Genomic DNA, 23,731 nt, shown 5'->3' on the forward strand with positions numbered 1-23,731 from the left:
ATAGGCTTCTTGACCAAGGAATAAAAACTAAAGATATGATTATGTCAGTGGCTCAGTGCATAAAATGAACTCAAAAATAAAAAATATTAAAGTCTCATAAATTTAAAATAATCATTCTTGCGATATGAATTTATGCATTCACTCTATTTGTTTTTATCATACATCAGGCTTATAGGAGGGAATCCTTCGTGGCTCAGACAGTAAAGAATCCACCTGCAATGCAAGAGACCTGGGTTCAATCCCTGGATCAGGAAGATCCCTTGGAGAAGGGAACAGCAACCCACTCCAGTATTCTTGCCTGGAGAATTTCATGGATAGAAGAGCTTCATGGGCCACAGTCCATGGGGTTGCAAAGACACGAATGAGCAACTAACGCATATGTTTATAGCACTGGAGATCAGAGCTCAACTTAATGGAAGCAGGAGCAGAGACAGTGGTACTGCTAACCAGCTAGCCCAGTCTGCCTAGTGAACTGGGACAACTCTAAACCAAAGGGAACTAGAAGATCCCCTGGCATATCTCAGTCAGTGCTACAATCTGGCTTTCCCAATGGCTCCGATGGTAAAGAATCCACCTGCAATGCCGGAGACAAAGGTTTGATCCCTGGGTTGGAAAGATCCCCTGGGGTAGCAGATGGCAATTCACTCCAGTATTCTTGCCTGGAGAATTCCATAGACAGAGGAGCCTGGTGGGCTACAGTCCAGGGAGTCGCAAAGAGTTGGATAAAACTGAGCATACAGGCACATTGTTCTGTCTTAGACACTGGAGGTCCCAGGAAGACAGAAGCAGGGGTCAAGAGGTAAAACTCAACAAAGGAAGATATTAGTAGTGGCCAGAGCCATATAGAGACAAATCTGCACATCTTGGATGGTATCGAGTTCCCCAACAAGTGGGCCATGCAAGCACTTCTTGGCAGACCTCCCTAGTGGGAAATTCAAGCTTTAGATGAAGAAGTCCCATGTAGCGCTGAGGTTCTGGGATCCAGGGAAGGACCCATTTCAGACTCAATGCCACTAGAACTCTAAGTCCAGTGCAAAGACAAACACACAAATGAATGATTACACTTGAGCATGATAAGGCATAGGAAGCAGAGAGATTAAGAGCACGCACATTAGCGGTGATTAAGCGAGGGTTCAGATCCTGGCTCTGTTGGCCTCGATTTTGTCATCTGTGAAGTGGGGATGAAACCCTTTGCTTCCCAGGGGTATTAGGAGAAGAGAGTGAACCATGAGCTGTACATAATGTTCCTGGCAGGGTGTCTGACCTGCAATAAATGTTAACAAGGGGGAGTCTTCGCTAGTGCCAAGGACCTGCCAGGCACAAAGAGACAAAGGGCTCTGGGAGCACAAAGGAAAACATGGCTGTATGTGGGGGATGCGGAAGCTTCAGGAAAAAAGGCAGCCAACTCCTGGTATATATTTGGAGAAAACTGTAATTTGAAAAGATACATATATCCCAGTGTTCACTGTAGCACTGTTTACAATAGCCAGAACATGGAAGCAACTTAAATGTCCATTGGCAGAGGAATGGATAAAGAAGATGTGGTACATATATACAATGGAATATTACTCAGCCATAAAAAAGAAGGAAATAATGCCATTTGCAGAAACATGGATGGGCCTAGAGATTGTCATACTGAGTGAAGTAAGACAGAGAAAGACAAATACCATATGAGATTGCTTATATGTGGAATCTAAAAAAAAAAATGGTATAAATGAGCCTATTTATAAAACAGAAATAGAGTCACAGATGTAGAAAGCAAAATTATGATTACCAAGGGGGACAGGGAGAAGGGTAGATGGGGAGACAGGGATGACATATACACACTATATATAAAATAGAGAATAAGGACCTACTGTTTAGCACAGGAAACACTACCCCGATACTCTGTAATGACCTGTGTGGGAAGAGAATCTTAAAAAAGGAGTGGGTATATGTACACAGGTAAGTGATTCACTTTGCTGTACACCTGAAATTAACACAACTTTATAAATCAACTGTACTCCAATAAAAATTAATTAATTTTTACAAAAAGAAGACAACAGGAACTCCCACAGGATGAGGAGGTCAAAGGTATTCTAAGCCAATGGGAAGCCTGGTGAGCAACGGATTGACTGAGTTCTGGAAGGTGATGAGAGGAGATGAGGTTGGGAGATTGGCGGCAGAGATAACACAAACATACCTCAATCGTCCTGCCCCAGATGCAACTCACGTATTGTTCTTAACGTCCAGTCAAGTCACCATTGTCCCCTTCCCCATATCTAATAATGTCTCTAATTTTGTTGATTGAACCAATTTAACTCCCAGACCCACCTGTTCCTTCTCAACCCCATCCCACTGCCCCCCAACTTGCCTCTGTCCCATCTGTTCTGCACACAGATGCGAGAAATCTCCTCCTACAGTGCACACTGCCCGGCTCACTCCCCTGCCTAGACTTCTTCACTAGGACCCCATCACCAACAACTAAACTTTCAACCATTCCATCATCTCCAGAATGTTTACCCACCACCCAATCTATCTTACACCTAACAGAAATTGAGCTCATCCAAAAATATCCACAACCGAGTTCCCCAGCGGTCCATTGGTTAGGACCTGGAGTTCTCACTGCCAGGGGCCTGGGTTTGATCCCTGGTCAGGCCACTAAAATCCCTCAAGCTGCATGCACAGTCAAAAAAAAAAAAGAAAAAAGCACACACACAAAGTCCTTGAAATCACAGATTTAATGTACTGGCTATATTTTTTCCCAATATGCATTGAAATAAACCCACAAATATTAAAGTAAACCAGGAGTGAGTATGTGTGTGTGTGTGTGTGTGTGTGAAACTATTCGTGGTCTGCCCGTATCCCCTAGTTCTTATCAATTCAGGGCACATGGCCTGGCTTCCATCTGCCAGTACCTGGCTGACCCTGCCCCCTGAGGTCAGGCTGACCTGCTGGGAAAGGGGACTCAGAAATTCCAACGAAGTAACTGATACCAACACCAGTGGTTATCAGCAAATACTTTGGCAGCTCTTGGTTGACAGGTGAGATGCAGCCCAGTGACGCACTGGTAAATCTTTAACTGGCTCTGAGAGGAAAGCTCTGTTTTGCAACATTTGCTCATTCCTATGATGTAAATGGGCTTCCCTGGTGGTTCAGTGGTAAATGTGGGTTGGATCCCTGGGTCGGGAAGATCCCCTGGAGAAGGAAATAGCAACTGACTCCAGTACTCTTGCCTGGGAAATCCCATAGACAGAGGAGCCTGTTGGGCTACAGTCCATGGGGTCGCAAAGAGTCAGACGTGACTTAGTGACTAAACAATAACAACACATGATGTAAATACTCCTCACATGCCTGATTCCAGGCTTTCAACCTGAACATGGAGTTGGGAAGAGATGCTGTTCCAGGTGGGAGGAGCTAGCTTCGGTGTACTACTGGGTGGAACGCAGAATGAAGACTTAGGGGACTCATGGTCCTTAAGTCCTGAGAGATGCAAGGAGGGGAAACAGTGGTATTGAGAGGGAGGCTGGATGGTATTTACTAACTGGAGGCTCACCAAAAGCAGGTGGGTGCAGGAGGAAGGGAAGGCTTCTGGGCATGCGCACAGGGTCCCTCGGATGGGCCACGGCTAAGGATGCCACACCTAAGAAGGCAAGGCTTCCCCAGGCTTGCGGACAGGAAGCCATAGCCACCCGGTTTTCCTGTCTTGCCCAAGGCCAGGTCCCATCCTTCTCTTGTAGAAAGAGCTCCTGATTGGAAGTCAAGGAAGGATCAGATTCTGCTGATCCACAAAAGCTCAAGGTCAAGGACCTCAGTAAAAGGAGAAGTGAAAGGGCATTCTTCCTGAAGGATTATCACAGCTGGATTTCTTCCGTAAGACAGAAAGATACTGAGGCTGGAGCCACAGAGGCCCGGCTCCTTCACTGGGCTGCCCAAGGATACTGAAGAGGTGGGTCTGGGATCAGACACACTTTTCCCACTTGCTTGACTTCAAATCTCGTGGGATTGGTTGGAATCATCGGAAATCATATGCTTCTGGTATGTACTTGCTTGTCTTACTTCCTGGAACCAGTAGGAGGCTTGAATGACAGTTATAAGTGCACTTTGCAAATTGCAAAGCAAGAGTAGAAATGAGTGATGGAATTATGGTGATGCCCAATCCATCCAAGACCATGAGTGGGGCCAGTGGCTCCTACTCATGGGCTCAGTGGCTCAGGCCACAGAAGGAAGTCCTCGTTGGGTTGGGTAGTTAGCTACCAGCAAGTTTGGGGAGTCTGGAGGAGATGGGGTTCTAAATGAGCTCCTGGGAGAGGTAGGAGGCACCAAAACAGATCATGGCACTGAGAGAGGAGATGGAAAGAGTTTCCGCACAAACCACTCTGCCCGTGAACCCCTTCTGTCCTCAGGAGGCTTACAACCTCAGCAGGAAGACAGGGCACACGAGAAAGCCCACTTTGCTCATCTTTCCCCTGGTTTCTGCCACCAAGGACCTTAACAAATGGCTTCTTACAAGGAATGACTTCCTGATGGACAGAGTCTCCCATAATATGATGATGCCAAGAGGAGACTCTGTCTGCACAGCACAAGCAGTTCTATTTTGCAGTCATGCAGCAACATGGGAAGACATTGGACAAACAGTTGATAGATTTTGATTTCAGCTCTGCTACTTAGCGGCTTAGTGAGAGCAGCAGCTGCTGCTGCCGCTAAGTCACTTCAGTCGTGTCCGACTCTGTGTGACCCCAGAGACGGCAGCCCACCAGGCTCCCCCATCCCTGAGATTCTCCAAGCAAGAACACTGGAGTGGGTTGCCATTTCCTAAAGTGAAGTCGCTCAGTCATGTCTGACTCTTAGCGACCCCATGGACTGCAGCCCATCAGGCTCCTCCATCCACAGGATTTTCCAGGCAAGAGTACTGGAGTGGGGTGCCATTGCCTTCTCCGTAGTGAGAGCAGACAGTTCACTAATTCTCCCTGAACCCCAGTTTTCCCACCTGTAAGATGGGCATGGAGATCTCCACTCTGTTTGCCAGCCCAAAAGCATTGTCAAAGACTCAGCTGAGTTAGTAAGTGTGAGATGTGTGTGTGTATTTAGTTGCTCAGTTGTGTCTGACTCTCTGTAAACCCATGGACTGCAACCCACCAGGCTCCACCATCCAGAGGATTCTCCAGGCAGGGATACTGGAGTGGGTTGCCATTCCCTCCTCCAGGGGATCTTCCCAACCCAGGGGTCAAACCCATGTCTCCTGCATCTCCTGCATTGCCGGTGGAGTCTTTACCATCAAGCCTCCAGGGAAGCCCACTCTTTGGCAGGAACATACCAAATTCTAGAATCCCAGAAGGAAGGCAGGTGTTCAGCATAAACCATACTGCTCGAACGAATGTTCTGGCCAGAATGAATCTTCCTTATCAGTTAACTATTGACTAGGAAAACACGCCAAGGACCAGGCTTCCCCGGTGGCAGTAATGGTAAAGACCCCGTCTGTCAGTGCAGGAGACATAAAAGATGCAAGTTCGATTCCTGCGTCGGGAAGATGCCCCTGGAGGAGGGCACGGCTACCCACTCCAGTATTCTTGCCTAGAGAATCCCATGAACAGAGGAGCCTGGCGGGCTACAGTCCATGGGGTCACAAAGAGTTGGACAGGACTGAAGTGACTTAGCGTGCATGCACTCCAAGGACCAAGTTCCCAGATGCCAACCAAAGACCAAACTCATAAGCAGGTCTTTCTAAGGCTAGGTCTAAGGATAGGCTGACCATGCTATGAGTAACTCTTTTCTGCACAGGACTAAATTTTCCAATTAAAAGGCAGAGGTTGTCAGACTGGATAAAAGAGCAAGACTCCACTACATGCTGTCTACAAAAGATGAATTTTAAATATAAAGACACAGATAGGTTGAAAATAAATAGATGGGGGAAGACATATAAATATAAGGAGGGACATTTTGTAATAATTCATCAGGAAGACATAACAGTTATAAATATGTATATGCCTGTTAATAGAGTTTAAAAATACTTGAAAAAAAGGACTTCCCTAGCGGTCCAGTGGTTAAGACTTGCACTACCAATGCAGGGAACATGGGTCTGATTCCTGGTCAGGGAATGAAGGTCCTGCATACAGTGCAGAACAACCAAAGAAATAAAAAGAAATTAAAGACACATAAGGAAAAACTGCCAGAATTAAAGAGAGGAACAGACAGATTCACGATTATAGTTGGAGATTATAACACAGTTCTCTCAGTAATTGATAGAAGAAGTAGATTCAAAATCAGTATGGACATAGAAGTTCTTAATAACTTTGACCTAACTGACGTTTATAGAACACTACCTTCGACAAAGGCAGAATATATTTTTTCCCAAATGCATATAATATGGCCGTTGAGATACACAATGTGCTTGGCCAATTGCTCAGTACATTTCAAAAACCTGAAATACGGGCTTCTCTGGTGGTACAGTGGTTAAGAACCCGCCTACCAACGCGGGGGACAAGGGTTCAATCCCCGGGCTGGAATGATCCTGCATGCCTCGGGGCACCTAAGCCCATGTGCCACAACTACTGAAGCCTGAAAACTAGTGCCCTTTGCTTTGCAACAGGAGAAGCTACAGTGATGAGAAATCATGCATCACAGGTAGAGAGTAGCCCCCTCTTGCTGCAACTAGAAAAAGCCTGCTTGCAGTAAGGAAGACCCACAGCAGCCAAAAATAAATAAATTTAAAAAAAAACTTAAATATTAAAGAAAATGTCCTGTGACCAAAATTGAATTAAATTAAAACCAGTAATGATAACAAATCCATGAAAAATGTATTTGGAAATTAAACATCATGTTTCTTAATAATCCATAGATTAAGGAAGGAATTACAGGGGAGCTTAGAAAAGATTTTGAATTGATAAAAATAATATGAAATATTATTTCATAATAATGAAAATACAACACATCAAAAGTTGTGGTATTCAACTAAAACAGCGATTAGAGAGAAATTTATAGTTTTAATGCTTATATTAGAGAGAGAGAGAAAGGTTTAAAATAGGTGACCCAGATTTTTATCTTTAGAAGCTAGAAAAAGAATACAAAGATTAATCCAAAGTGAACAAAAAGAAGCAAATAATAAAGATAAAAGCAAAAATCAATCAAATAGAGAACAAATGTAGAGTAAATTAACAAAGCTCAAAGTTGCTCATTAGAAAGATTAATAAAATTGATAGTAATCCTAGCTAGGTGGATAAAGAACAAAAGAGGTGTTCTCACTGCAGAGTCTATACATATTAAGAACATAAGGAAATTAACCAATGGGTCAGAAAAGATGTAACAAGGAACATTAGAAAACACTCTGAGATGAATGAAAATGAAAACATACTGCACTAAAACTTACGGGTTGCCACTAAAGTAGTACTTACAGGGAATAATACGCATAACTATATGTCAACAAAATAGATAAGCAGAATTAACACATTCCTAGAAGGACACAGACTACCGAAACTGACTCAAGACTAATTTGAAACTCTGAATAGGTTTATGACAAGAGATTGAATTAGTAATCAAAAGCCACCCACAGGGAAAAGCTGAGTCCCAGATGACTTCACTGGTGAATTTCACCCAACATTTAAAGAAGAAGTAGTATCAATTCTTCACAAATTCTTCCAAGAAATAGAAAATGAGGAAACACTTTCCAACCCATTCTATGAGGTCAGTATCAGCCTGCTACCAAAATTAGACAAAAATATCACAAGAAAAGAAAATTGCATACCAATATCTCTTATAAATATAGACACAAAAATTCTCAACAAAATGCTAGCAAACTGAATCTAGTAGCATAAGAAAATTATTATACACCATAACCAAGCAGGACTTATCCCAAGAAGGCAAGGTCATTTTAACATAAAAAATTAATCAATGTAATACACCATATCAATAGAATAAAGGGCAGAAACACGATCATCTCATAAATGCAGGAAAAGCATTTGACAAAACTCAACACCTCCATGAAAAACCACTCAAAACCTAGGCAGATAGTTCCTCACCTGATAAAGGGCATCTACAAATAACCCACAGTTAACAATGTACTTAATAGTGAAAGACTGAATGCTTTCTCCCTAAGATCAGAAACAACCAAGGGTGTCTGTTCTCATCGCTTCTATTAGACATTTTGCTGGAGATTCTATCCAGGGCAACTCGGCAAGAAAAAGAAATAAAGGGAAGCCAGACTGGAAAGCAAGAAATAAAAGCATCTCCATTTGTGGATTACATGACATTATATATAGAAAACCCTAAATAACACAACACACACACACACACACACAACTAGAGCTAGTAAATGAGTTCAGGATACAAGAGCAATATTAAATACAAAAGTTATATTTCTGGGAATTCCATGGTGGTCCAGTGGTTAGGACTTCACCTTCACTGCCAAGGGCACAGGGTCAATCCCTGATTGGGGAACTAAGGTCCCACACTCTGGATGGTATGTCCCAGCAGGTGGGGGGGAGATTATTTATTTCTACACACTAAGGAGTGAACAATCTGAAAATGAAATTAAAAAATAATTCCATTTACAGTAGCATCAAAGAGAATACAATAACCAGGAATACATTTAACCAAGGAGGTGAATGAATTATATACTGAAAGCTACAAAATATTATGTTCTTTTTATTTTATAAAACATTGTTTAAAGAAATTTAAAATGACCTAAATAAATGGAAAAACATTCCATGTCTATGGGTTGGAGACTTATTATTGTTACGATGACAACATTCCAGAAGTTGATTTACTAGCAGAATACCAGGTGGCTTTTTTGCAGAAATTGACAAGCTGACTCTAAAATTCATATGAAAATTCAAAGGGCCCAGAATAGCCAAAAAGGAAGAAAAAAAATTGGAGGACTAACACTTCCTGATTTCAAAATTACTACAAACTAATCAAGATAGTTTGATACTGGTATAAAGATCAATGTATAGATCTGTGGAATAGAATTAACAGCCCAGAAATAAATCGTCATATTTACAGTCAAGGGCTTCCCTGGTAGCTCAGCTGGTAAAGAATCCACCTGCAATGCAAGAGACCCCGGTTCGATTTCTGGGTTGGGAAGATTGCCTGGAGAAGGGATAGGTATGCACTCTGGTATTCATGGGCTTCCCTGGTGGCTCAGATGGTAAAGAATCTGCCTTCAAGGCGGGAGACCTGGATTCGATCCCTGGGTTGGGAAGATCCTCTGGAGGAGGGCATGGCAACCCACTCCAGTATTCTTGCCTAAAGAATCCCATGGACAGAGGAGCCTGGCGGACTGCAGTTGATAGGATCGTAAAGAGTGGGACACGACTGAGTGACTAAGCACACAGCACACTTACAGTTAATTGATTTTTGACAAAAGTACCAAGTCTGTTCAATGGGAAAGAACAGGCTTTTCAACAGACGGTACTGGGACAGCTGGATATCCATACGCAAAAGAAAGAAACTGAACGCCTACCTCATACTATATGCAAAAACTAACTCAAAATGAATGAGAAACCTAAACATAAGAGCTAAAACTATGAAACATAGGAAGGAAACATAGGGGTAAATCTTCTGGATTTGGCAATGGGTTTTTAGACATGGCACGAAAAGCACAGGGCTTCCATGGCGGCTCAGTGGTAAAGAGCCAATGCAGGAGACACCGGTTCAACGGTTCAGTCCTTGATCTGGGAAGATCCCAAATGCCATAGGGCCACAACCATTGAGCCTGTGCTCTAGAGCCCAGGAACTGCAATTACCGAGCCCCCGTGCTACAACTATTGAAGCCCACTTACCCCAGAGCCTGTGCTCTACAACCATAGAAGCCACAGCAAAGAGAAGCCTGCACACCACAACGAGAGAGTAGACCCTGCTTGCCACGAGAGAAAAGCCTGTGCAGCAAAGATACAGCACAGCCAAAAATAAATAAATAAAATTATATTTAAAAAAGCACAAGCCACCAAAGAGAAAACAGATAGATTGAACTTCATTAGCATGTAAAAGTTTGTGCTGTGAAGAACACTATCAAGAAAGTGAAAAGACCAGGGAACTATAGGCAATATCTTGTAATAACCTATAATGGAACATAATCTGAAAAATAATATATGTGTGTGTGTATAACTGAATTGCCTTGCTGTGTACCTGAGACATACTTCAATAAAATATGTATACTAAGAAAACAAGCAAATAAATAAAAAAGGAAAGGGAAAAGACAACTTACAGAAAAGGGTAAAATATTTGTGAATCATACATCTGATAAGGGACTTGGACCTCAAATATGTAAAGAACTTTTATAACTCAATAATAAAGAGACAAATAACCTGATTAAAAATAGACAAAGGATCTGAACAGATGTTTTTCCAAATAAGGTACTGAAATGACCGATAAGCATGTGATAAGATGCCCAACATCATTAGTCATGAGAGAAATGCAATTCAAAACCACAATGAGATAGCACTTCATACTGACTGTAATGGTTCTAATCAAAAACACAGATAAAAATAGGTGTTATGGGGATGCGGGAAAATTGAACCTTCATGCAGTGCTGGTAGCAATGTAAAATGGCACTGCCATTTTGGAAAATAGTCTTGCAGTTCTTCAAAAGGTCAAGCATACAACCCAGCAATTTTTCTCTAAGGTATATAACAAGAGAAATGAAGACATACATCAACACAAAACTTTGACATAATGTTTAGAGCATTATTTATAATAGCTCCAAAGTGGAAACAACCCAACATCTATCAACTGATGAATCGTTAAATAAAATGTAGTAGGGATTCCCATGTGGCTCAGTGGTAAAGAATCCTTCTGCCAAGGAAGAGACACAAACATGATCCCTGGGTCAGAAAGATCCCATGGAGGAGGAAATGGCAACCCACTCCAGTATTCTTGCCTGGGAAATCCCATGGACAGAGGAGCCTGGTGGGCTATAGTCCATGGGGTCACAAAGAGTCAGACATGACTTAGTGACTCAACAACAACAAATACCCATGTAATTGAATATTGTTATTCAGGTGCTAAGTCGTGTCTGACTCTTTTTGACTCCATGGACTGCAGCCTGCTAGGCTTCCCTGCCCTTCACTATCTCCTGGAGTTTGCTCAAACTCATGTCTATTGAGTTGGTGATGCCATCCAATCATCTCATCTTCTGTCACCCCCTTCTCCTCTTGCCCTCAATCTTTCCCAGCACCAGGGTCTTTTCCAATGAGTCAGCTCTTCATATCAGGTGGCCAAAGTATTGGAACTTCAGCTTCAACATCAGTCCTACCAATGAATATTCAGGGTTGACTTCCTTTAGGATTGACTGGTTTGATCTTCTTGCTGTCCAAGGGACTCTCAAGAGTCTTCTGCAGCATCACAGTTTGAAACATTATACATGTTTCAGTGTATCAATTCTTCAGTGCTCAGCTTTCTCTACCTCTAACTCTCACATCCCTAGGTGATTACTGGAAAAACCACAGCTTTGACTATACAGACCTCTGTTGGCAAAGTGATATCTCTGCTTTTTAATACACTATCCAGGTTTGTTATAGCTTTTCTTCCAAGGAGCAAGCATCTTTTAATTTTGTGGCTGCAGTCACCATCCACAGTGATTTTGGAGCCCAAGACAATGAAATCTATCACTGTTTCCACTTTTTCACCATCTATTTGCTGCGAAGTGATGGAACTAGTGGCCATGATCTTCATTTTTTGAATATGGAGTTTCAAACCAGCATTTTCACTCTCCTCTTTCACCCTCATCATGAGGCTCTTTAGTTCTTCTTTGCTTTCTGCCCTTAGAGTGGTATCCTCTGCATATCTGAAGTTGATAACAATAATAATCATAGCTGTCTGTATATATTTTTTGAAATATGTGTGGTACTAGGAAAATCATAAGACCAACTGTTCTATCAGTAAAGATTTTATTCTTTGATAAAGAAAAAAGAAAAATAAATTCATATTTCCTAGCTCTGTCCACTGAAAAGGCCCAGAAAAATGACCACTTACCGTAGCAATGAGCAATCCTAAGAGGCCCAGAATGTGGTCTCTAAATACTATTTCCCACTAAAGAAACCAGAGAACTTTGAAGAAAATGACTTATTTCAGTTCTGGGATTGGAAATATCCAAGATAAGCAAAAAAGCAAAGATGACTGCAATTGTGCTAAAGGGGAGCAGGAGTCAAAGTGAAGAGGGCCTCACTGACTAAAGATTGGACAATTTGAAATGCATCAAAAATTATGAACTGCTACGGATTAAAACAAAAAATATGGTCAAATTTGTGAGTTCACAGTGGCACTTAAAAAATAAAGCTTCAGGCTTCCCTGGTGGCTCAGTGGTAAAGCATCTGCCTGCCAGTGTAGGAGACACAGGTTCAATCCCTGATCCAGGAAGATCCCACATGCCACGGAGCATCCAAGCCCGTGCACCACAACTGCTGAGCCTGTGCCCTAGAGCCCAGGAGCTGCAGCTACTGAGCCACGTGCTACAAATGCGGAAGCCCGCGAGCCCCGGAGCCTGTGCTCTGCAACATGAGAAGCCACCGCAAAAAGCCCTCGCACCACAGCTAGAGAGTAGCCTCCACCCTCCGCAACTAGAGAAAAGCCCACACAGCATTGAAGACCCAGCACAGCCAAAGCTAAAATAAAATAAACAAATAAAATAATCTAAAAAATGTAAAACTTCATCAGTTACTCTATTAGTTTCTTAGAGTTGCCGTAACAAAGTGTCACAAACTGGGAGGCTCGAAACAAGAGGAATGTTTTGTCTCCTTGTTCTGGAGGCCAGTTGTCCAAAATGAAAGTGTTGGCAGGTCCATACTCCAACCTGTAGGGAGGACTCCTTCCTTGCCTCTTCCAGCTTCTGGTGTTTGCCGGCACTCCTTGGTACCCCTCGGGTTGCTGGAGTGTCACTTCGCTTCCACCACCACATGGCCATCTTCTCTCCTTCCCTTGAGGACCCCAGTCACATTGGATTAAGGGCTTGTCCTAGGGTTAGCAACAACCTTATTTCCAAAAAGGGCTTCCCTTGGGGCTCAGCTGGTAAATAAACCACCTGCAGTGCCAGAGACCTGGGTTCCATCCCTGGGTTAGGAAGATCCCCTAGAGAGGGAAGGGCTACCCAATCCAGTATTCTGGCCTGGAGAATTCCATGGACTGCAAACAGTCGGACATGACTGAGTGACTTTCACTTTATTTTATTTTTGTGTGTGTGTGTGTGTAATAAAGTTTTATTAAAGTATAAAGGAGATAGAGAAAGCTTCTGACATAGGCATCAGAAGGGGGCAGAAAGAGTACCCGCTTGCTAGTGTTAACAATGAAGTTATATAATCCAAAGAATGTCTGGAGGTTGTAAAGACCTCATCAGACCTACTCCCATGATTTACATTTTAAGATAACACTGTCCTCAAGCAGGATACATCCTTGTAAAGACCAGGTCTACTCCCATAATTTACATTTTAAGATAACAGAAGGTTTAATCCAGAGACTGTCCTTAGGCAGGATACATTATTGTTATATAATCCTAAGGAATGTGAAGAAAGAAAAAAAAGTTTGTCCTTTCTTCCTCCTTGAGAATTCCAGACCCCTCTCTCCTTGGGGACCCCTAGACTCCCTATCAACCTGCCTAGGAAATGACTCTCTCATTCTCCCCTTTTCTTTTATGTTGCCTAGGGAAAAGGGGCGTCGTTCTTGTTCCATAACTGCTTCTGAGCTGACAAGGGGTGTTGTCCCTAAATTGGTGAGGCAACATATTCTCCTAATCCTCATATTGAGCATATCTGATCCAGGGGCCCCGAATAGTAGTTGGAGGAAGCTACAGCAGTAGCAGGGGTTTGAGCAACCATTTGTAACTTAAAAGCTTTATGCGGCTAGAAACAAATCCAGTTATACAATTACAGATGCAGGCAACATAGTCATTAAAACAAGTTAAAATCGAAATTAAAAGTCACATTATGTCCATAGTTAAAGTGCAACGTGTTGCATCAGTCCATTTTAGGGTTGGTAGATGTCATCAGATGAAGAAGAGGCATCGCATGTGATTGTTGTCGAAGGTATTCACAGACTTGGAGAAAGTCTTTTCCTTGAAGTGGGGATGTCCACCACGGGAAGCCTTCCACTGATGAAGAGGGGAGCGCTCCGAAGACCAGCAGTTAGACCGATTGTGGAATGCAGCATAGGAGTGAGCCCAGGACAGGAAGACATTGTCTTGAGGATCAAATGGCAGACTCAGGATTTTTGGAGTCAGCAGAAGTAGGCTCACATAGATTATCAGGCCCATCCGCTGCCCTTTACTTAATTCTAGAGCTCGGGTCAGAGCCACAAGCTCCGCTAACTGAGCACTGGTTCCCTGGGGGAGAGATTTTGCTTCCAAAACCTGTTTAGCAGTCACCACGGCGTAACCTGCTTTACACTTTCCATCCCGAACAAAAGAACTGCCATCTGTAAATATTTCCATGTCAGGATCGTCGAATGGGGTATCCTTTAGATCCTCCCAAGCTTTTGGCTCGTCCAGACAGTCCCATTACGGAAGCGGATCAGGAAGAAAGTGGGCCAGGGGCTTCAGTAAGCACAGAATAAGTTGCTCCAGTATCAGGTCTAATTGTAGAACAGTATTATACTTAAAAGACCCTCCAAGTGGCCACCGTTCACCGTCCTCCAGTGGATACCATGGCCATGCAGTATCACATAGGAAGACCAGGTATGTCTTCTTTAAGCCCTGGGGATCAAGTCTATCCCAATTTTTCAGGATACAGTTCAAAGGAATGAGGCTGGAATTGTTGGCTCCCATCTTGTCCTGAAGGATCTCGGACGAGCCCCCAAGATGAAAGGGTGCTGTTGAATCACGCGAAGACACCAGGATTCTTGGCCCCCGGAGGAGAAGAATTCAATCCGGGGCCAGGACAAGGCTTGATTTCTCAGAGCTTTTGTGTAATAAGGTTTTATTAAAGTATAAAGGAGATAGAGAAAGCTTCTGACATAGGCATCAGAAGGGGGCAGAAAGAGTACCCCGACTTTCACTTTATTTTCAAAACAGCTCACATTACAAGGTTTGGGGGGTTGGAACTTGAACATATCTTTTGGGCAGTGGGATACAATTCAACCCCTAACAGTCATTTAAGGGATGAGGAAAAAAGGAAAAAACTCACCCAGAAAACTAAAGGAAAAAAAAAACCAAAAAAACGAATCAAGTAATTAATCTGGCTTTCCTGTGCAAACTGTATCCAGGGCAACCGAGTAGTTGCCAAGGGAACCTTCCCCTCCATGAATTTCACCTAATAAATAAGAAAGAAATGATGAGATCATAATGTTCCATTTTTCAACCTCTTAATGAAATAATGGATCCAGGCAAAAATCATTTCGTTCAATATCACAAAGGGAGAGAAAGACAGGGGCATGAGATTCCTCCTAATGGAAGGTCACAGTGACCCCAGGAAGTAGTCTTTGCAAAACACTTAAAGCTGAAACAGATTAAGCCACTAACCATAGGTTTCCTGGAACTAGAGGGGACAGAGGGATACATTAAATATTAATAGTACCCCAGGTAGTCGATCTGCCATGTAGGAACTTTACAGGGTCAACAACCGAGTCTCTTCAAGCAACAAATTCCAAGGGAAAAAAATAAAGAAGGAGGGAGGACAAACAGTAGTTGACGGAAGAAGAGACTTAAAAGACACATCACCACTGCGATGTGTGGACCTTGCTTAGATACTGATTCAAATAAACCAACTGTAAAAGATATATGCATGGATGCATATAGATTAAGGGCTAACGGGAAATCTGACACACAGACTGGCCATCTGATGACATTCAGGAATGATTAATTATTTGCAGAGACATGAACAGACCTAAAGATTGTCATGCGAAGTCAGAGAAAGACAAATATCATATGATATTGCTTATATGTAGAATCTAAAAAAAATGGTACAAATGGGCCTGTTTACAAAACAGAAATGGAGGCACGGATGCAGAAAACATCTGCGTGAAGGGGAGAGGTGGGGAGGAATAAATTAGGATGATGGGATTGACATACACACACTATATATAAAATAGATATTTAACAAGAACCTACTGTATAGCATGGGAAACTCTACTCAATACATGGGAATAGAATCTAAGAAAGAGTGGATATATGTATATGTATAACTGATCCACTTTGCTGTACAGCAGAAACTAACACACATTGTAAATCAACTATATTCCAATAAAGATTCATTTTAAAAAATCTTTACTTCTCCCAAAAAAGACATATCAACCACTTATGTATGTACCTTGTTAAAATCTTGATAAACCAACTATTAAAAAAAATATTATGGAGTAATTGGATAAATTGGACATGGACTGGACATTTAGTAACATTAATGAATTAATAATTTTTTCAGCTATAATGGTATTATAGTTGTGCTTTTACAGAGAGTCCTTATATTTTTTACACAATATTTACAGCTGAAATGATATGATGCCTGGGAATGGCCTCAAGACACTACAGACTGGAGAGGGGGTGAGATGGAAGGACACACATGTGAAGTTTGATGTCATAAACTGACGATTGTTGAGCTGGGTGGTGAGTAACTGAAAGCTCACTCTGCTGTTCTCTCTATTTTTGCACATGTTTAAAATATTCCATAATACAAAGGAAGACAAAAGCAATACAGTACTTAGCGATAAAAATATTGCAAAAATAAACAGTATGGAAGTTTTGTAGACGTCACAGATGCTTGCTTCTGGCTTGTGATAAGATTTCCAACGATGACGTCATACACAGTTTCCAAAAGTGCTCTATTAAAATCCTGAGACATCCTAAATATGTATGTGCTGTGGATGTACTGCAGCTACCCTCCTGAAAGATTTAAAATACTGCTCTAGATATACACACGTTGGAATAAAACTGTTGCATGAAATGTGAGAGTGAGGGAAGCAGTATTCTTGATCAGTATATTCTTTCCTATGAAGGGTGCAGCTACATGGAAATTAAGGATTGTAAGAAAGAGAGAGAGTAAAAGAGACTTAAGAAGCATTGCTGTGTTGGAATAAAATTGTTGCATGAAATGTAAGAGTGGGGGAAGTAGTATTCTTCAGTTAAGTTCAGTTCAGTCGCTCAGTCGTGTCCAACTCTTTGCGACCCCATGAATCACAGAACGCCAGGCCTCCCTGTCCATCACCATCTCCCGAAGTTCAGTCAAACTCACATCCATCGAGTCAGTGATGCCATCCAGCCATCTCATCCTTTGTCATCCCCTTTTCCTCCTGCCCCCAAGCCCTCCGAGCATCAGAGTTTTTTTCAATGAGTCAACTCTTCGCATGACGTGGCCTAAGTACTGGAGTTTCAGCTTTAGCATCATTCCTTCCAAAGAAATCCCTGGGCTGATCTCCTTCAGAATGGACTGGTTGGATCTCCTTGCAGTCCAAAGGGACTCTCAAGAGTCTTCTCAACACCACAGTTCAAAAGCATCAGTTCTTTGGCCCTTATCTTTCTCCACAGTCCAACTCTCACATCCATACATGACCACTGGAAAAACCATAGCCTTGACTAGACGGACCTTTGTTGGCAAAGTAATGTCTCTGCTTTTCAATATGCTATCTAGGTTGGTCATAACTTTCCTTCCAAGGAGTAAGCGTCTTTTAATTTCATGGCTGCAGTCACCATCTGCAGTGATTTTGGAACCCTCCAAAATAAAGTCTGACACTGTTTCCACTGTTTCCCCATCTATTTCCCATGAAGTGATGGGACTGGATGCCATGATCTTCGTTTTCTGAATGTTGAGCTTTAAGCCAACTTTTTCACTCTCCTCTTTCACTTTCATCAAGAGGCTTTTTAGTTCCTCTTCACTTTCTGCCATAAGGGTGGTGTCATCTGCATATCTGAGGTTATTGATATTTCTCCCGGCAATTTTGATTCCAGCTTGTGCTTCTTCCAGCCCAGCGTTTCTCATGATGTACTCTGCATATAAGTTAAATAAGCAGGGTGACAATATACAGCCTTGACGGACTCCTTTTCCTATTTGGAACCAGTCTGTTGTACCATGTCCAGTTCTAACTGTTGCTTCCTGACCTGCATATAGGTTTCTCAAGAGGCAAGTCAGGTGGTCTGGTATTCCCATCTCTTGAAGAATTTTCCACAGTTTATTGTGATGCACACAGTCAAAGGCTTTGGCACAGTCAATAAAGCAGAAATAGATGTTTTTCTGGAACTCTCTTGCTTTTTCGATGATCCACAGGATGTTGGCAATTTGATCTCTGGTTCCTCTGCCTTTTCTAAATCCAGCTTGAACATCAGGAAGTTCACGGTTCACATGTTGCTGAAGCCTGGCTTGGAGAATTTTGAGCATTACTTTACTAGCGTGTAAGATGAGTGTAATTGTGTGGTAGTTTGAGCATTCTTTGGCATTGCCTTTCTTTGGGAGACATTGTACAGGAGACAGGGATCAAGACCATCCCCATGGAAAAGAAATGCAAAAAAGCAAAACGGCTGTCTGAGGAGGCCTTACAAATAGCTGCGAAAAGAAGAGAAGTGAAAAGAAAAGGAGGAAAGGAAAGATATAAGCATCTGAATGCAGAGTTCCAAAGAATAGCAAGAAGAGATAAGAAAGCCTTCCTCAGCGATCAATGCAAAGAAATAAAGGAAAACAACAGAATGGGAAAGATTAGAGATCTCTTCAAGAAAATTAGAGATACCAAGGGAACATTTCATGCAAAGATGGGCTTGATAAAGGACAGAAATGGTATAGATCTAACAGAAGCAGAAGATATTAAGAAGAGGTGGCAAGAATACACAGAAGAACTGTACAAAAAAGATCTTTATGACCAAGATAATCATGATGGTGTGATCACTCACCTAGAGCCAGACATCCTGGAATGTGAAGTCAAGTGGGCTTTAAAAGCATCACTACGAACAAAGCTAGTGGAGGTGATGGAATTCCAGTAGTATTCTTAGTCAGTATATTATTTTCTATAATAAATACAACTACATGAAGATGAAATATTATAAGAAAGAGAGACCTAAGAAGCATTGCAACTGAGTGTACTGTGTGGGCCTATTCAGGGGTCTCACTGGAACGAATCAATGATAAAAAGATATTTTTGAGATAACTGGGAAAACTGATAACTTACGAGATTCTAAAAACTTGTTGATTTTGAAGGATGTTGTAGTAGTCATTATGATTATATCATAATGAAGACTGCCTTTATAATTACATTATCCCCAAAAGCTTTATTTATTAAAGACGTAAAGAAGCAAAACACAAAAGATCACATATCGTATGAAATATTCAGAAAAGTAAACCCAAAGAGACAGACAGCAGATTAGTGGTTAATGGTGAGACTGCTTAATGGGAGTAAGGAGTTTATCTGGGGCTGATGAAAACAGTTTGAAGCGAGACAGAATGCGTGGTTGTACATTGTGAATATGCCCAATGCCACTGAATTGTATACACTTCACAATGGTTAATCTTATGTAATCTTTACTTCAATTTCTAAGATATTTATTTATGGCTGTGCTAGGTCTTTGGTTGGAGAAGGCAATGGCACCCCACTCCAGTACTCTTGCCTGGAAAATCCCATGGACGGAGGAGCCTGGTAGGTTGTAGTCCATGGGGTCGCTAAGAGTCGGGCACGACTGAAGCGACGCAGCAGCAGCAGCAGGTCTCTGGTGCTATGTGTGAGCTTCCCGAGTTGTGGCAAGCGGGGGCTACTCTTCGCTGTGGTGCTCAGGCGAGGCGGTGTTCACTGCAGTGGTTTCTCTTGTTTCAGAGCCCGGGCTCTAGGTTACATGGGCTCAGTAGCTGTGGCACTTGGGCCTGCTTGCCCCATGGCATGTGGAATCTTCCTGGAACGGGGATCGAACCTGTGTCTGCTGCATTGACAGGCGCATTCTTAACCTTTGGACCACCAGGGAAGCCCTTATCTCAATTTTTAAAAGAGAAAAAGATGATATGGAAGAGATGAACAGGTGAACACAAAGAAAGTGAGATTGTCCAGGCACTGTTAATGACTGGAGCTAGTGATGGGTACTTGAGGTTTCACTGTACTGTTCTCTTGATGTGATACAAGTTTAAAATGTTCTGAAATAGAAAGGTATGTGTGTGTGTGTGTGTGTGTGTGTGTGTTTATGAGGAGGATTTCAGTAATAATAAAGCCACTGGTGTCAAAGATTCAGGAAGGCATTTGGAAAAATTAGTTTCATGAAATCAGAGAGTGGGAAGTCCAATATTTGCAAATTAATAAATTGCTATATAATATACATTATAACATGCAGTTTTAAAAATGAGCATATACCTACATTAATAAATAATATTTTATAAATAGTACAAGTATAATATTATACACAAGCATCATTCTCCCTAAAAGTTTCTATATTCAAGTTGGGAAAAAGACTTTATTTTAGGCTTCTTCAGAAGAACTTGGTGTGGTCTTGCTATATCCTAGCATTTAAGCTGTATTTCTGTGATGAACAAGAGGATCTCATCATTAGAAAGAGATCCTTATTCCTGGAGCAGAACTATGTCTGAATATTTCTGCAGAGCCTGGATGACACAAGACCAGCCAAACCGTTTGGCTTCACGTCCTTGCCCATCAACCACCTCACTTTACCAACTTGGTTTTCGTGCTGAATAATTCTGATCTTCCATCCACAAAAAAGGTAAATTCAGGGACTTCCCTGGTGGTCCAGTGGTTAAGACTTCACCTTCCAATATACGGGGTGCAGGTTTGATCCCTGCTCATAGAGCTAAGACCCCACCCACATGCCTGCAGGCCAAAACATCAGAACATAAAACAGAAGCAGCATTGTAACGAATTCAATAAACACTTTTTAAAAAGTTCGGAAGTCCCCCAATGAAGTCCATGTATTTCGTTAAACACCCCCAAATGAGATTTACCCAGAGCTTGCTTTACCAATACAGGGACCCAGTTCCCCTCGTATTATTCACCTGTCATTTCTGTGTGTTCCTCAAGCGCTGCTTCTCATGACTCAGGTGAATTTCTCAGTTTCTTGCCCTCTGGCCTTCTCACCACATCTGTGTCTTAGGAGATGACCATGCCCTGGCTCCCTTTTCTGACAGTATTCTCCACAGCTCTCAGCTTTCTGACTCCCGGAGAAGATACAATTTTTCTTTGACCCCATATATCTCTCAGTTCCCCACAGAGCAGCTGTGATCAGACTGTAACTTCTAACAAAACTAGTATATTGAACGTTGGGCTTCCCTGGTAAAGAATCCTGCCAATGCAGGAGACATGGTGTCGATTCCTGGTCCAGGAAAATCCCACGTGCCTCGGAGCAACTAAGCCCGTGAGTCACAACTATTGAGCCTGTGCTCCAGAGCCCAGGAGCCCCAACTACTGAAGCCCAAGTGCCCAAGACCCCTTGCTCCCCCACAAGAGAAGTCACTGCAATGAGAAGCCCTCACGCCTCAACTAGAGTAGCTGCTGCTCTCTGCAACTAGAGAAAAGCCCATGCAGCAAAGAAGACCCAGAAATAAAATAAATGAATAAGCATTTAAAAATAGCATATTGGACATTAATGGATAATCCATAGCAGGGTCTGCAGATTTGCTTTTGTAAAAGGCCAAATAATAAACGTTTTAGGCACTGTGGGCCACGGACAATCTGTGTCACATAGTCTTTTTGACTGGTTGTTTGTTTTGACAGCCTTTGAAACATGGAAAGCCCCATCTTAACTCCATGGGCTGCACACAGTGGCCTGCAAGGGATTTGGCTCACAAGCCATCATCTGCTGACCCTGATCCACACCCTCCCAGCTGAGCCTCGGAAGGGACGGCAGCCCAAATCCACAGGGGTCAATCCACCCACAGCCTCCTTTCCAACTCCATTCTTGCCCAACTCCCAGCCTCAGCCTCGCAGGAGCTGGTTTCTGGAGAAATTGTGTGCGTTAATCAGGATTCTCAGAGAAACAGAACAATAGAGTGTTTATCTATAGCTATATAAACAGAGATAGAGATTTATTTTGAGGAATTGGCTCACATGACTGTACAAGTCCAAAATCTGTAGGACAAGATGGCAGGCTAGAAGTTCAGGCTGATGTCACAGTGTCAAGCCGAAGTTTCACAGGGCAGCAGACGGGAAGCTCAGAGAGGATTTGTGTATTGCAAGGAGAGTTCCTTCTTTCCCAGAATCCTCAGGCTTTGCTCTTAAGGCCTTCAACTGATTGGATGAAGCCCATCACGTTGTAATGCGAAGAGCTGACTCACTGGAAAAGACCCTGATGCTGGGAAAGATTGAGGGCAAGAGGAGAAGGGGAGGACAGAGAGATGTGATGGCTAGAGAGCATCACCGATTCAATGGACATGAGTTTGAGCAAACTCAGGAGATGGTGAAGGACAGGGAAGCCCAATGCGCTGCAGTCCATGGGGTCACACAGTTAGACACGACTTAGCAAATGAACAGCAACATGACATTACAAAGAACGATCTGCTTTATTCAGTCACTGATTTAAATGTTAATCATGGCTAGGGACGTCCCTGGTGGTCCAGTGGTTAAGACTCTGCACTCCCAAGGCAGGGGACCAGGTTCGATCCCTGGTCAGGGAACTAGATCCCACATGCCGCAACTAAGAGTTCCCATGCTGCAGCTAAAGATCCTGCATGCTGCAGCAGAGATCGGACATCCCAGTGCCGCCACTAGGAGCCGGTGCAGCCAAATAAACAAATAAAAGTAAGTAAGTATTTTTTTAAATGTTCAGTTCAGTTCAGTCACTCAGTCATGTCCGACTCTTTGCGACCCCATGACTCACAGCACGCCGGGCCTCTCTGTCCATCCCCACCTTCCGGAGTTCACTCAGACTCAAGTCCATCGAGCCGGTGATGCCATCCAGCCATCTCATCCTCTGTCATCCCCTTTTCCTCCTGCCCCCAATCCCTCCCTTAACCACATCTAAAAAATACCTCCGCAGCCACATCTAGACAGGAGTTCAACCAACACCTGGGCATCTTAGCCTGGCCAAGTTGACACATAAAATGAACCATTCCGTTGCTTGAGCCTCAGAGCGTAGGTTCAGCGGGCCTGAGGCCAGGGAACAGAGAGAGACCTTTGCTCTCCATCAGTCTGAGCCCTGTCTCCCCCACCCCCCACCACCATTTACTGTCCAAGGACTGGCCTTTTTCCAGGTTGTCTTACAATGGAATTTCTACCCCTTCCAGAGGAAACACAGCTCCCACTGACGCTGATAAAGGACACTTCCTTAGTACTGAGTCAGAGTGATCTTTATTCTCATTTCAGCTCTGCTGTGGGGACTGGTTTTTCACCAGCTTGGAGCCTCCTGCTAGACTCAATACACAGAAGAACCTTGTAGAACAATGTAGACGTCCAACAGATGTGTGTTACTTTAGCTTTCAGTTCAGTTCAGTCGCTCAATTGTGTCCGACTCTTTGCGACCCCATGAACTGCAGCACGCCAGCCCTCCCTGTCCATCACCAACTCCCGGAATCCACCCAAACCCATGTCCATTGTGTCAGTGATGCCATCCAGAAAATAGCTATGTGATCAGAAAATAGCTTTATTTTGCTAGGTCAGCCCTCCCTCCCCTTGTACGCCTGAGCTCTGTGTCTTAGTGCCCATGTTTGGCCCAAAGAGCAGTACCGAGGTGTTGGCAGCCTGGGCCCAGAGTGGAAAGTTAGGCTTCCTTTCTAGTAAGGAGAACTTATCACTGACCAGTGTCACACCTGCCAGACACAGTCAGAATTCCATCTATCCTCGAAACGGTTCTAGGTAATTTCACCTTCAAGCATCTTTGCTGTCGACATCTTTGCCACAAACATTTTTGCTACAAACATTTTCACCACAC

At 42.9% G+C, this 23,731-nt stretch overlaps 2 non-coding genes across 2 annotated transcripts; both read left to right on the plus strand.

The window, feature by feature from the left end:
• The first annotated feature begins 12,258 nt into the window (after positions 1 to 12,258).
• TRNAG-GCC (transfer RNA glycine (anticodon GCC)) lies at positions 12,259 to 12,331 on the plus strand. The gene has a single exon. It is a non-coding gene; the product is annotated as a tRNA-Gly (tRNA).
• Positions 12,332 to 22,406: 10,075 nt separating this feature from the next.
• Positions 22,407 to 22,478, plus strand: TRNAG-CCC (transfer RNA glycine (anticodon CCC)). Its single transcript has one exon. It is a non-coding gene; the product is annotated as a tRNA-Gly (tRNA).
• The last annotated feature ends 1,253 nt before the right edge of the window (positions 22,479 to 23,731 follow it).

This window comes from Bos javanicus, chromosome 25 (assembly GCF_032452875.1).
Source record: "Bos javanicus breed banteng chromosome 25, ARS-OSU_banteng_1.0, whole genome shotgun sequence".
NCBI classification, from domain to species: domain Eukaryota; kingdom Metazoa; phylum Chordata; class Mammalia; order Artiodactyla; family Bovidae; genus Bos; species Bos javanicus.